At 35.1% G+C, this 13,766-nt stretch overlaps 1 long non-coding RNA gene across 1 annotated transcript; it reads right to left on the bottom strand.

Annotated features, from left to right (window-relative positions):
- Positions 1-3,242: 3,242 nt before the first annotated feature.
- LOC121371311 lies at positions 3,243-13,600 on the bottom strand. Its single transcript, XR_005957786.1, has 3 exons — positions 13,329-13,600; positions 7,414-7,532; positions 3,243-3,480 (listed from the first exon to the last, which is right to left on the bottom strand). It is a non-coding gene; the product is annotated as an uncharacterized LOC121371311 (long non-coding RNA).
- Between the last annotated feature and the right edge of the window lie 166 nt (positions 13,601-13,766).

Below are 13,766 nucleotides of genomic sequence, written 5' to 3'. Positions count from 1 at the left end.
AAATGATCATGGTTTATTTTATTATGCGAGATCCCACAAAAATGAAACTGATACCACCAGTGAGACCAACCACTGGCCCATCTGTCAACGTCATGGGGGGTCAGTATTTCGTGTGACCTCCATGTGCTGCGATGCACGCCTGCAGCCTCCTAGGCATGGACATGCACAGGCGCCTCACCACACGTCGTGGGATGGCTGCCCAGTGATGCTGCAATGCCTGCTGCAGCTCAGCGAAGTTCTGTGGTGGATTCGGTTGGTTTTGAACACGACGTCCCAGCTCGTCCCACATGTGCTCTATTGGGTTCATGTCCGGGGAAACTGCTGGCCAGTCCAACACAGTGACATGGTGGGCACGAAGAAACGCCTGTGTACGCCTGGCAGTGTGCGGCCGAGCGTTGTCTTGCTGGAAGACGAGCCTGTTTCCGCCATGCCGTCTCATCAATGGGAGGAGGACCGGCCGCAGGATGTTGTCGACGTAGTGTTGCGCATTAAAGTTTCCCTGTACCACCACGAGTTCGGACCGGAAGTCAGCATTGATGGCGCCCCAAACCATGACTCCGCCGCCCCCGTAGCGGTCCCTCTCCAGAACACAGGCCTGCGCGACACGTTCTCCACGACGGCGGTAAATGCAACGACGTCTGTCCGTGACACTCACGTTAAATCTCGATTCATCCGAGAAGATGACATCTCGCCATCTCCTGGGTCGCAAATGCCCACCATTCCTGGCCCATAAGTCTTGCTTGACGATGTCTGTGCAGGAGGATAAGGCCACGGTAGGGTCGGTGGCAATGCAGTCGTGCTGCGGCAAGACGTCTCCGGACAGTTCGGGCGCTGATGAGTCGTCCCTGGTTCCCACTTCAGTCCTGGCAGTGCTTGCGGCTGTCAAAAACCGATTGCGCAGGTGCCGCAACCGTATGTTCCGGTCCTGTCTATTGGTCGTTACGCGTGGTGTGCCCGAACGACGGCGGTCATTGACGGTCCCTGTCGTCTGATATCGGTTGAGGAGCCGATTAATGGTTGACGGGTGCACGTGGAACCGTTGTGCTACCCGCAATTGCGAGTTTCCGGCATTCAACATGCCAATGGCTTGATTCCGATCGGCGTTGTTCAACCGAGGCATCGTGTAGGAGTGAGATACTCATTGCCACCCGCGTGTTCTGAGTGTGCCCGGGTATCAGGAAATGCACGTGCAAAGTGTTATTTCGCCAAGTGGTTGCGTGTGCGCGATTTACCGGATAATGCGTTTTTAGCGTTGTTCCCCTTATGTTGGGAACAGGCCGGAAGTCGACCTTTACATGCTGCTGAAATAATGTGTACCACTGTACCATGTACATTGACGAATAGCGTCAACGAAGTCCAACCGGAACGTATATTATTTTGACAAAAGGAAATTGCGTTATTAATGCCGGCTAGTATACTATGTGGAACATAATATATAGTTTTATTATTGTTAATTGTGGACTGTTTTTATACTACCAAAATGACAGTTATTTAACATAACAAAAGAACTGAAAATGTAGTAAACAAAACTACTAAAGTAGTGTCGGAAATAGAATAAAAATTATTTTCGTCAATTATTTCTTTCATATTAAATTGACAAGTAAATATTTTGTAAATACCTATTTAATGATACTCTACCTACTTTAGCATTTACTTGTTTTGGCTCTCATTGATGTACAAGGTGGTGTTTACTCTTGATATTAAAATAAAGATGTCGGTAAACAGGAGATTTGTGACCTTTATTGGAAAAGACTATAACACATTTTGATGACGTGTCAATTTCATTTACCCTTAAACAAACTTTTAATTTAAAACTGCAAATTAACGGAGTATTTTGAATTGCAGCATAAATTATAAATTATGACCAACATATTTAGTGAATATAAATTCAATATAAGTACATTAGAAATTTACACATTCTTGCAACCACTTAAAGGTGCTATATCATAGTTCTATGTGAGCATCTGTTTGTGATAAAGATTCTCCAATAAAAATGTATTTTCTACTAGTAGATAAAATTATTTCCTATAATCATTTAAGGGCATATAGTTAAAGGTGTAGTCTTTAAATGTTAGAGAAAACATTTATAAAAACATGATTTGCAATAGCTGTCATTATGCAACTGAGATAGCACCTTTAATACCGGTATAACAGATCATAAACTCAAAATGTTTCTTGACAGTTTTGCTCAAAAGTTACTTATAAATGTCTACAGATATTTTGTTTTGGAGAGGAATTGGGGTAAACTGTCATCAGAAACAGTCCCTCACATATTATTGTATCAGCAATGAAATTGACATGTTGACCAACATTTGTTATAGTCTGTTCCAATAAAGTGTACAAATCACCTGTTTACTGACATATTTCTTTTAATTTCAAGAGTAAACACCACTTTGTACATCAATGAGAGCCCAAACAAGTAAATGCTAAATTAGGTAGACTATCATTAAATATATATTTACATAATATTTACTTGTCTGTTTAATATGTAAGAAATAATCGAGGAAAATCATTTTTATTTTATTTCCGACAGTACTATAGTAGTTTGTGGTTCTGCTGAAATTAAACATGAAATTATTTTGTTTCGTTCTTTTGTTTTATTATTTATATCAATTGATAAGGAAGATGAGGCCCAGACAAGGATTTCCATTAATGTGCAGTAATCTATGAGAAGTAGGTCATAGTAACCCATCACAGTATCCAACACACCCTCATCCCAATTCTGATGATCCTACATGCCTGACATATAACAAGAGTACCGGTAAAATACATGGTAAAATACATGATACGCCTGTCAGGAGTTTGATGGAAAACTTTTATAGAGGTTTTGGGGATTCTGTCCCAGATATTTTTCCCAGAGTATCAAAAGCTATATTCTAGGACATTCAAGTCTTGCATTGATAAAATATTTAGATCTGCCAGCTCATTGAATATACAGTGAAAACTCTCAAAACCGGAATTCCCTCAAAAGCAGACATTTTTCATGGTTCGCTTTTAAATATCAGTACATAACTTAACCTCTCTAAACTGGATACCTCTTAAAACCAGACATTTTACTTGGTCCTGATGATGATGATGATAACTAGTTTAACGTGCCCATATACCACTAGGGTTTCGAACACGCCCATTCCGAGTCTGACCTCCAATAAGATCGGTGGTCCTGAGGATGTCCGGTTTAGAGTGGTTTCACTGTATTTGTAGAAACAATAACTAATTGGAAATGAAGAGAATCTACCATGGTGCATAGAAAAAGATTGTTTATTTTTCATTTTTGAAAATTCAAATCATACACACACACTATCATACTCCAAATTTAGGTGAGGACACAAATAGTAATGCCAAATCTTAAAATCTCTACATAAAACATTCTGTCCTATGTTTATGATTAAAAGTTAGTCAGGTTACACACAACTATATTGGTACTCTCTCCACTCTAGTTGATACTCTGTCCATCTGTAACATTCCATCAACAGACACTATCTGAAAAAAAATCATTCAAAATATGCAATCAGTAAAACACAAATGCGACAATACTAAATTCTATTAATATAGAGACTTAATTTTAAAATAATGCTCTTTTAAAACCCTGTCTTGTTTTAATTATCCTATAAACCGTATGCTAGGGGAATGGGGTTTTACAACAAAAACTTCAAAAAACTTATGTAGGCTTTTAGAAGGACGATATTGAATTCTGAAAGAAGAGTAAGGTTTGTATTCATACAAAAATTATTATTAATAAACCATTAAAGCATAACAATTTACATTAAAATATAACATATTACATTAAATGTATCTAATTTGTTACTACATCTCTATATAATGTTTCTTTACATATAGCCAGTCCTTCACATCTGGGGTGCAGAATCGGGCTTGCGCACCTCAGCACACCTTAATTTTATCTCGGAAGCATTTTCTATCACCCACCTAAAAATATGTTAACAGTGCACCTTCCGCTGGTTGTTTGAACAAAAGCTGCTTTAACCCTAGCCGGCACCAGCTTTTGATACATCCTCAAGTTATAATTACAATATTATTTACATTTATTTATCCACGAGTTATAGTAAATGTTTCGCCTGGAGCTTATGTGGTGAGTGATTCAGTGATTTATCACTCACCTGATATTTTCAAACATGAATGACTGTATATCTTTTATGAATATATCACACTATAAATATTTCTGAATGATTTGAATATTATTTGACAGAAAAAATAAAATGTGGTTAGTGTGCAATTTTGGTTTAAAAAATTTAAGTGTCATAAGGTCTCCCTGTTTGCAAATCGTTAGAGCCCACCACCAAACCAGTGAGCCCTGCCGTTGTGTCACCAGTAGAACAGAAGATACACTAAATATTTTCCATGAAACCATGGAAAAGATCACTATTCAAGACTGATTTCTCAGGATTTTAAGATATATGTTGATAATGTCATTTCAAAGAATCAATGTAATTTGTACAAATAGTTTTTACCAGCCATGTGGGCTCATATGCTAGCCAAGCTAGAGAGTCCTATATCATTTTTGCAAGCCTCAGGCTCTCCTCAAAATCGCACACTGGTGGCGACAAAAAATGGTGGCTATTTCTTTTATTATGTTAACAAGTAAACAAAAACAACAAAAACTCTACAGGTTGGACTATACCAATTCAAATCCCATAGGCGACCATGTTAACGTTTGTGTTTAAAAACACTATATGCAATATATCAACCAAACTGTGACCCATAAATATCAGTACTACAACCCCTACCTCAAAGTATTAACTGCAGAAAATGGTACCTTTCATGGCTCATTTTCGGTATAACCAGATGTTTCTGCAACACCCCTAGTTTCGCACAAAATTTTAGTACTTTTTTTTACAGGTACCCCATACATGTTCCAAGCACAAGGCTACTTGACACGGTGGTACTACATCAAATAAAATTGCATACATTTTTAGCCCAGATGAAACTAATTTTTTTTACAACCAACACACTCACATTTATAACCAATCACAGGACTTGTGGTGTTAACTTCTCTATCAAAAGTTCGGTACACCTCGAACTTCGACCCAGCCGGAAATTAATTGGTATAGTGCAACCTATACTGATAACATACATGTTTCAAAAGGTGGTGAATCATGTGTTTTTATGACAACCAGGATCTGGTGTCTTCTGACATAAACTGACAACCTCACTGAAACTGTTGTTTCTACAGTGCAACCTAATTTAATGTACACCTCACAAAACACATGTATTTTGTACAGTTTTGTACAAATGCAATATGTCATATTTGAAAAAATATTTTTTTTTTAAATAATACTCCTGAAGATATTTATTGTCAGATGTGTGTGTGTGCTCAGCTATGTATGTAGAGACAGCATGGCTATTCAGAGTACCTCAACTCCTTAAACTTATTCCATTGAAACACATGTACTTGACTGACCCCTAGATTATGAAGACCTCAATAGGCACATCAAAGAAATATCAGTATTAAAAAAATACAATGTCTGAGGAAGGAAAAACCAACATGACTGCATCTGTATGAAGTAATGACGTAATGTCCTGCACATCACTGTTGGAAGAAAATCCTGTATGCTGAGTGTGGGCATCTTCAAGTTACCATGTGCGGGAATTTCAAATCCATCAGCTATGCAGATTTTCAAATTGGACCATCAAAACAATTGGCAGCCACCAATATTCCTGACTATATTTTATGTATACCCTACTGTAGTTGGAGGTTTTAAAAATTTGTGATATCTGGAATTATCATGCAGCTTTCGCATATTTATTTTTGATTCATTACTAAAAAAACCTGTTTTTAAGTGACATAATTACCCGAACATCTATTTTATTGCATTATTTTCTAATCCAGATCAATACAATATGTATATTGGATGTATTCCTACAATCTGTAATCCAGCATATCATTTAGCTATTAACATTGGATAATACAGCATTAACAATAAAATAAATCATCAAATTACACCAAGGTAGATAATCAAATCTGGAAAAATTGGTTCCAAATCTAGTATACACTTAAAATACACTTCATGGGAGCAAACTAAGTGATTATTTAAAAAAAAGATTTGATCTGGAGACCTAAAGATATGTTTAACAAGCTTATTGTTATGTATAAATGAGAACAGAAGGCACAATAGTGACAAAAATTCTAATTATGGCTTTGGTAAAAAAATTCTTCAAAGTAAAAAAATGTTTCCCCTAAAACTACAAATTTGTCTAAAATATGACTTAGCACCCTATAAATATGCCAAAAGGACAATAAAAATCAAGGTCTTTAAAAAGTTAAGCTATCAGAAGTACACACATGAAACATTAACTATGTTTATAGAAGTTAAAGACATTATCCCAATATTGGCACATGTTATTTTTAATATAAAAATAAATTGCTATTAAAATCTAAGTTCAGACTGCCTAGATATATTAACATATTTAAGAGCAGTTGTATATGGCAAGTCAAACACCATGTAAATAAGAACATTCAAATCTGTATAGTATGAATTATAGGCCAAAACCAACTTTTCCTCAGTGCTAATTTTTGTTCAAACTCCATTCAGAGCTATGTACAGTAATTATTGTCAAGGTCAAGGTCATTGTGAACTTGCATGGCCGAGTGACGGCTAATTAATCAAATAGTGTAGTTTAATTTAATTAAATCACAAAAATCATAATCTTTTTTATTATGCACTGAATATGTGCTATAGGTTGGACTATACCAATTCAAATCCCATAGGCGACCATGTTAACGTTTGTGTTTAAAAACACTATATGCAATATATCAACCAAACTGTGACCCATAAATATCAGTACTACAACCCCTACCTCAAAGTATTAACTGCAGAAAATGGTACCTTTCATGGCTCATTTTCGGTATAACCAGATGTTTCTGCAACACCCCTAGTTTCGCACAAAATTTTAGTACTTTTTTTTACAGGTACCCCATACATGTTCCAAGCACAAGGCTACTTGACACGGTGGTACTACATCAAATAAAATTGCATACATTTTTAGCCCAGATGAAACTAATTTTTTTTACAACCAACACACTCACATTTATAACCAATCACAGGACTTGTGGTGTTAACTTCTCTATCAAAAGTTCGGTACACCTCGAACTTCGACCCAGCCAGAAATTAATTGGTATAGTGCAACCTACATAAAGACTTGTAATCCAAGGGAGATAACTCATCAGCAGTACTTATTTTTATTGTGGATTAATTTTAATGCAATTCATAATAAAGCATTATATTACATCCAATTCTGTGAAAAAAGAATCCAAGCTATACACTAAAAAGTTGATTTTTTTAAGCCTAATACTTAAATGTTATGCCTTAAAATCACTGCAAACAATACAACTTCATTACAATGCAACATACTGAAAAAAACATGCATCACCATTGTAACATAACAGAGATACTGTACCATTGTGAATTACTCTACAGATGAGCTGCTTTCAGTCTTCTCATCAACAGTCTTAAAGCCCGAGATTCTCACTTTCTCTATATCCTTAGATACACTCATCATGCTTAGGTATTTATCAGCTGGAATGAGAAGAGAAAAAAAATCAAATGTATACATGTACATACACAAAACAAGTCTTTAATATTGCTGTTTCTATGCATTAGGTCAGATTTAACTGAAATAGTAGTGTTCATCTTAAGTTCAATGGACTCTTGGTTCGAAAGCAGGCCTTTGAAAATTGCGATAACAATCATTTTGTTTCTGCATTGCCCACAAATGTCTTGTATTGAGCAACTCATTTTTCATTCATGCACTTAAACATCATTTACATGGGCTTGATGAGATATGTAAAAAATGAAATGAGTTATCTCAATTTAATTTTCAATTCTCAGACCCACAGAGGTAGTACATGTATTATTTGCTTTATAGACTATATTGCATATTAAATTACATTGTTTACAAAGGTGTTTAACATAGCCATCTACTATAAATAAGAATAGGCCCAGTTTGTTCTAAATTGTTTCAAGTCTCCCCTGGGTTGTCATGCCACGAATTGAACAGTTCAGGCCCTTTTAAGGGCCCTTATGGGCAACCTAGGGAGACATGTCAGCACCATACGGCCTACTACATTTCCAAACCTATACGTAGCTCCCTATATTTTCCTTTTCGACAGACCATTAAAAAATTAGGCCTAAATTCCTTCATCAAAATGTGCACGCATTCACTTTGGTTTAATCCTATGGGACATTCCAAATTCCATAGCACCATACCACCCTCCACCTGTTACCGGCTACGGTCGGACTGCTGGTGCTCCCTTGCACCTGCCAGTGCAGGTGGTCCCCCCTCCTACCTACCCAAACTTTCCTGTCCTGGACGGAGGAGCCAGCCGAGGTTAGCACCTGTGCCCAGGACAGGCGTGTGCTACAACAGCTTGCTCTGAATGTGTACGTTAAACACTTTTTTTTTTTTTTTTTTTTTTTTTTTTTTTAATATTTATTTTCCACAGTCCATTCTGACCATGTCACGGTTGGGGAGCCTTAAATTCATGGCCTTACATCAAAGTGATATAATTTATATACAAGTACATATATTTAATTTGTGGCATAATAATGTTATACAGTCATATACATGTATAACAATTTGATACATAAATTCATTTGTAATGTTTCTGTAGAAATTAAAGATTGGTAAAAACAAAACAAAACAAATAAATAAATAAATAAATAAATAAAATAAATAAATAAATACATGGGGGTGGGGGGTAAATCTATACTAGCGCGAAATGAAAAAGATCTGGAATTCGAAACAAGCTTTAGGAAATACATTTCAGTCAAAGAGATTCAGCCATGGTGTACATTGTTGATTAAAAATTTTGTAATTGCAATTCTTGTATAAATAAATATTTCAAACTCCATTGATATTTAATTTTTTGTTCTGTACTTTCATACAATAGATATAATATTTAATGTTGATAATCAACCAATTTACAAAGTTAATATTTTCGTTATTTATCATACCAAACATAACAATATCTTGACTAAAAATAATGTCAATTCCTGTTTCAGTCAATATCCATTCTCATATTGATCCCAAATGTGGTTAACCTTGTTACAGTCAAAGAAAAGATGTTGTAATGTTTCACATGAAGCTTTGCAGAAGTCGCAAGCATTAAAATCCACATAATGTATCATATACAAAAATGTATTAGTAGTTAAGATTCTGTGTACTATTCTATACTGAAACCATGATAATGTTGTGTCTTTTACACAACGAAAAGGAATAACATAATACTTTTCCCATTTCTTTGTATCATACATGTATCCTTCATTTGCATATTTCAATTGTGCTTTTGGAATGACAGTTTGTGAATTTAACATATCATACATATGTTTACAACCGTTTTTGTCTTTTAATAAATGTTTTATCTTAAACGGGAAAAGAGGATTTTTAAGACTTGTGAAAGTGTCATCGTTTATGTTTTCTAATTTGTTTATAAATGATTTAACAGCATTTGTTATTGACGCATATTCCAAGAAATTTGTATCTATATGATATTTTGTTATAAACTGTTCGTATGTTAAAACATCACTTTGTTCGTTTAATAAATCATTAATAAATGTGATACCATTATTGATATAATGTTTGTATATAAATGGTTTGTTACCTATACATATTTTGCTGTTATTCCAGATATTAATACTTAATATATCATCCACACTTTGTGGGTTTTGAATTTTTTGTATATCTATCCAGCTAGACAGGGTTTCTCTCCAAAACCTATTGCGAATATGTTCTATTTTGCACATTAAGAAATAATCACCTTGTTTAATCATGTCTTTTAACGATATGTTTGTAACGGACTTAAACAAAGTGATCCACTTTGAGTTATTTAAAAACATTCTTCGAATCAATGTACATTTCAATGCTGGTTATAAAAATATTTATGTTTATCATTTTAATACCACCCCTTTCATAATCTTGAAACACTCTGGTATTGGTATTGTGTTCTAAAAACAAGATTTCAACCCACTCACCACCACCCCTATAGCCCTAAACAAGGCTATGCATGCAATGCAACGCATCACATGATTATTATCATTCTTCCCGAGAGCATTACATAATTGTTGAATGTCCCTGTTATTCAATTGTAAATAATAAAGAAGTAAATGTTAATTTTTGATCTACCGACAGGGATAGATCCTTGACTGACAGCACATCAGGTGAGTGCTTTACCACTGTGTTACATCCTGGCCCATAGCCATACAGGCTCCCATTATTGTAAGGGGGCAGGCTGGCTTTTGTCCGAATTAAACAAAAATGCCCAAATCTGAATAACTACATTTATTCATGTTGGAAACGAATCACTACGCATGGGTTACAACTAATTTCGAGGATAGAATGATGGAAATACATGGTAAAAAGGTCTCAGGTTAGCACATTTTGCCCGAATATCTATATAATTTTTTCCCGAATTTAAGGTTTTGCTCCAGCACTTAGGGGGGCAGTTGTCCTGGCCCAATCTAAGAGTCATCAAGCAGACCTATTAACAGTGTACAAGCTGTTCACCACACGACGTGTATAATGTATCATTCATAGCTGTGGAGACTTATCTTGCCGTATAAAATGATGATAAAGATTTTGGGTCAGAATGTATTTTTCCAAATATGTGCACAACTTTCATTAAAAAATATTTCTTTTTCTTCCAGCTTTTTTGTTTTAGATTTAATTATCACAAAGATAAGTCTCCACATTGAAGAAGTTACGTATAGCAAAAATGTTAGAAAAGCAGATCTAAGACTACACTTTTTCACTGTTAACAATACATTAGCATGGCATAACCAAATGTAATGAACCAACATTTCTGATATACATAGAATACGCTTTGGAGCAATAATCGCTTATTTCTGTTTTGATTTCTAGTGTTTTGGGTGCTGTGTGTAGATCATATAAACAGGATATATTCCTTGGTGGTACAATTTGATATGGTGACCAGATGATTTTTCAACAAAATTAAATTGATAGTTTTTTAAACATACACTAGAAATCACCAGGAAAAAGACAAAGGAATCCAAAAACACCAATATCTTTGGTTTATTACATTTTTACAGGTATACTGTATATAGGACTCAACAATATTCCCTGATATTTTTCCAGATTCCATTACACTCAAATAAAATTCCCTGTATTTTCCCTGAATCTGACCAAAATTTAAAATTCCCTAATTTTCCCAACAGGGAATTTTTAAGAAACATTTTCTGTCCCGTGGGCACCCTGTATTTGTATGGTTATGATCACTCTCTCAGCTGGAGACGATTCTATAGCGAAAACACGAAATGGCTGACTACCACACGGTAGACAAAGATTCCCATTCTACTACAAGTCAACAATAGATCATTTTCGAGTTTGTCGATTATATTTGACATAGTAACCACTAATACATTATTAAAAGGGGGTGCTGTCGGGTTTCTTAATGTTTCTACATGAAGCAACCCGACAGCACCCCCTTTCAATAATGTTCCAGTCAAATACGTAGGTGCTAATGGTTTTCTTCCTGTAGTGGTGAATAAACAAAATATTTGCTCTCAGCAAACTCGAAAATTATCAATGTAAAGGTATTTGGAGTCAAACATATAGGATTATTGTTATATTAGAGTGGTAATCTTTGTCTACCGTGTGGTAGTCAGCCATTCTGTGTTTTTACTATATAATAATCTCCAACTCGGAGAGTGATCATAACCATACAAATGTCTGTATCGTCAACGTCCCAAACTGTGTTATGCTTCCAACTCTGTTCAGTTGTTTTCTCATGCATGGTTCGTGCAATCAACATCCGATTTGTTGTCGTCTGCTGTTCTTTCATTTGTGAGATTTTTCTTCACAGTTCTAGAACATTTTCATTAACAATAAAGTTCAGACAAGTATCTGAATACAAAACATTACAAACCCCTAAAACAATTAATTTTAGTAAGTCGTTTTTGTTTATTCCTTAAAATGACCGATATCGGGTTCATATGACTCGTAGAAATTGACTTAAAATAGAGGAAGAAAATATAGATGAATTAACACTTGGTAGCTCCCTATTGTTTTCAGTTATTATATTCGATCTGCAAAAGGTATGCTACATTTTTGTGCCTCTGCTGTAGTGAATAGTATTCATAATCCATTCATAACAATTGTAAATAATTTTGAGTGTATAAATAGTGCTAATTAAGAAACAATACATTAAAAAAAAAAAATATTTTTACAAACTATTAACTGGTATGAACATAATGCCTATCCATATTGACATCAAGTGTTAGCTATGGGTGTTGGTAAAACGCAGACCGGAATAGAATGCTTGCAAACTCTACTCTCAAGTATTCGTCAACTGTGCATAGTTAAGAAACATATATTTTTTCATTTAGCAGCCTTAAAAATGGAAAATGACAAACCGCACATGCATGGTACGATACTTTTTGCAAAAGTATGCATCTGAACGCAGTTAGAAACGTTGTACTTTCCTAATAACTGGAGGGCACTTCACTTTTGTTTACTAGAATGGATTTTCTTTACGTCCACATTGTTGATTTTTTTTATTAACTGATTGCAATCTACATGTATTTTGTTTCAGTATCGTGGCTGAAAAATGTAGAATAGTATTTCCCGGGTTGAAAATTAGCGGTCGCCTGATCGCCTATGGCGACCTTTATTGGCTAAGGGCGATTAAGAATTTTACAAATGTTGTCCGTTGGGCGACCATCAATTTTAGGGTCTGGCTAGTATGGTACAAGTTAAAAAAAGAAACATACTGAAACTGAACCAAAAGTGACAAAACACACGGTGTCTGTACAGTACATAACTGACAGCAGACATAGACCATGCTCTATATTTTGACAGTGCCTGACTTGACTTCTGTGGTTTTGGGCCGGGTCATCGTAAGAATAGAGATCAAAACATATTGAAGACACTGCATGCATTTTTAAATCTGAAGTCATCGGCTTATTGGAATGGACTGGATGCGCCATAATTATCCAGTATCTGACAATTGTTACTCAATGTTATTGTAAAAAAAAGAATCATATTTAATTAGCTTATATTATTCTGGGACAAAATCAAAATCCGGTTTGTATGTATTTCCAACTCACACTAACGTAATTGGCGACCATGGTTTTCATATTAATTTTCAACACTAGTATTTCCGTAAATATCATATTCGTGTTTTTGTTGTTAGGTGAATGCAGTTTGGGACATCGATGGTACCTTATATAGCCAATATCTCTTGAATGGCAGAGTACTTGGAGGATCGGACTATTGGACACTCGAGCTACCCCACCCCAATAGTTGTTGGTAGGCCCTATTGTTCAATGCCTACGTAATTTTACTGTGATTATACCCACTTGAAGACATTTCTTTCCATTCCGGAGAAGTTTTTTCTTTCTTTTTTTGCCAAATTGAATAAACCACATAACCTAGCACATTCCACGATAAAAATATATAAGCAAAAGTGCTAAATCTACTCAAAGAAGATTTGGACGGATCGCCATATCTATAACGTCTCATAATTAAACAAATCTAACACGTTGTTATGTACATTAAATATCAAGTCATTGTAAATACAGTGTTTAACACTTCTAGGTCGTTAATCATGCCTAAGTTTTACCCCGGAAGTATAAAATATATTAAACGGTGTCAATGATATTAGTTTACTGTTTGAAACATTCTGGCCAGCTGGAGCAACATGGCATAACCGAATAATTTTTAATAAAACAAAATTAAAATAAGGGATTGTCTGGGAATGAAAATTTAAAACAAATACAACAAAAAGAACGTTGATA

The sequence above is a fragment of the Gigantopelta aegis genome, chromosome 4 (genome assembly GCF_016097555.1).
Source record: "Gigantopelta aegis isolate Gae_Host chromosome 4, Gae_host_genome, whole genome shotgun sequence".
Lineage (NCBI taxonomy): Eukaryota > Metazoa > Mollusca > Gastropoda > Neomphalida > Peltospiridae > Gigantopelta > Gigantopelta aegis.
This window is presented reverse-complemented; position numbering and strand designations above follow the sequence as displayed.